Source organism: Prunus avium, unplaced genomic scaffold, assembly GCF_965620075.1.
Source record: "Prunus avium unplaced genomic scaffold, drPruAviu1.hap1.1 HAP1_SCAFFOLD_27, whole genome shotgun sequence".
In the NCBI taxonomy this organism is placed as follows: domain Eukaryota; kingdom Viridiplantae; phylum Streptophyta; class Magnoliopsida; order Rosales; family Rosaceae; genus Prunus; species Prunus avium.
This window is the reverse complement of record NW_028276886.1, coordinates 187,501-190,000: the sequence shown is the minus strand read 5'-3', so window position 1 is coordinate 190,000 and position 2,500 is coordinate 187,501.

The window sequence follows — 2,500 nt, the reverse complement described above, 5'->3', positions numbered from 1 at the left end:
TTTAAATCTAGTGGGTTTGCAACTCATAAGAGCGTCACTTTCAACGTCCCCGGCATTGGATTGAGTTTCTAAAAACAACCGTGCACACCGAGGTTAAACTTTACCGGCTCCACTCCGACTCGCCGCTCGCCCACTAGTCCGAAGGCAACAAAACATTTGTTTTTCATTTTGATGAAAATTTCTGTTTTTAAATCTTGTTGGTTTGAAATTGTTTTGAAAAGGTTCTTTAAATCTTGCGGGTTTGCAACTCATAAGAGCGTCACTTTCAACGTCCCCGGCATTGGATTGAGTTTCTAAAAACAACCGTGCACACCGAGGTTAAACTTTACCGGCTCCACTCCGACTCGCCGCTCGCCCACAAATCCGAAGGCAACAAAACATTTGTTTTTAATTTTGATGAAATTTTTTGAAAACATTGGCTTGGCAAGCCCCAATCCGCGACTATCCACCCACCGCCACCCCACACGGGTGGTTGTTGTTGAGAAATGAGGTTGTGGTCGACATGCCCGTGCATTTGAGAAGGAGTTCCTAGCACTCCATGCTCTCCCATGCCAAAAAAAAGCCTAGACAACCCCATTTCGCAACTTTCCACGCCTTTTTTTTCCTCCCTCACCCATGGCGGCGGCGTGGTGGCGGCGGCCGGATTCCGGCCACCACCGCCATGGGTGGCAGCCCCCCGACCCCGACACCAAACCCATAATACCGAGGCAACATATCGAGGCAACATGACATGGGTGTGGCGTGGGGGAAGGGGGCTGCAGCTAGGAAGGCATGGGCTGCCATGCATATGCAGGCAACACACACCCCCCTATATAGCATTTTATGCATTTAGCCCTTTGACAGGAAGAGACATCACCTATGCGCGAGGAGTCATAATGGGCTCTAAATAATTCAATACAAGGTATTTGGACGTGATTTTTTGCAGGGATACTAAGAAACATGCAATCTATGATGGGAAAAAGTTTCATAAATTTTTGAAGTCGGGAAGTATTTTTTATTATTTTTAGAAGTCGTAAAATTGAAAAAATCATTAAAACAAATCCGGGAGGAATTTTTTAGTTTTGTAAGTTGGAGAAGGTCCTAAAAATCATAGACTACTTATGGGGAGCTTATTGTGCGAGGAAATTTCAATAAAAACGGGGTTTGACAAGATTTGAAAAATTCTGTCGACATTTGAAAAAACCTGGAACCATGCTGCCGGCATGCTGCGCACATGCTGCGCGCAGGCTGCGCGCATGCTGCGCGCAGACTGCGCGCAGACTGCGCGCATGCCATGGCAGGACAAGTTTCGCTAGCCTCACTGTCGACAGATGCGCAAGCTGCGCGCACAGGCTGCGCGCATGCTGCGCACAGACTGCGCGCACGCTGCGCGCATGCCATGGCAGGACAAGTTTCGCTAGCCTCACTGTCGACAGATGCGCAAGCTGCACGCAAGCTCCGCGCACGCTGCGCACAGCCTGCGCGCATGTTGTGCGCAGGCTGCGCGCAGGCGCCGCGCATGCCATGGCAGGACAAGTTTCGCTAGCCTCACTGTCGACAGATGCGCAAGCTGCGCGCACAGGCTGCGCGCACGCCATGGCAGGACAACTTTCGCTAGCCTCACTGTCGACAGAATCAGCACGCTGCGCGCAAGCTGCGCGCGCGCATGGCAGGACAAGTTTCGAAAAATTCTGTCGACAGGCTGCCGGCATGGTGCGCGCACGCTGCCGGCATGCTGTGCGCACGCTGCCGACATGCTGTGCGCACGCTGCGCACAGGCTGCCGGCATGCTGCGCGCAGCCCATGGCAGGACAAGGTCCGAAAAAATCTGTCGACATTTTTACGCCGTGGTAGGCTTCCGCTTCGCGTCACTTTGTCGACATTCAAGCCTACCATTTGTATTGAATTTTTCAAACCTTGTCAAACCCCATTATTCAAATGTCGAAAAATTTTGTCGACATTTTTACGCCATGATAGGCTTCCGCTTCGCGTCACTTTGTCGGAATGCATCGCATGGCGAGGCAAGGCCACGGCATGCCAAGGCGAAGGCAACGCATGGCTTGAATGGCTTGGTCAAGGCCACATCATGGGCACGGCATGCCAAGGCAAGGCGAGGCAAGCCATCCTTAGCCTCGCCTACACTCACTTTCTCGGAATGCATTGGATGATGAGCAATTCCAAGGTAAGGCAACGCATGGCTTGAATGGCTTGGTGTAGGCCACAACTTGGGCATGGCATGCCAATGCAAGGCAAGGCAAGGCAAGCCATCCTTAGCCTCGCCTACACTCACTTTCTCGGAATGCATTGGATGATGAGCAATTCCAAGGTAAGGCAACGCATGGCTTGAATGGCTTGGTGTAGGCCACAACTTGGGCATGGCATGCCAATGCAAGGCAAGGCAAGCCACGCCATCCGAAGCCTCCAATAACCTCACTTTCTCGGAATGCCTTGAATGGGCACGGCATGTGAGGGCAAGGCAAGGTCCTAAATATCATTTTGTAAGTTGGAGAAGGTCCTAAAA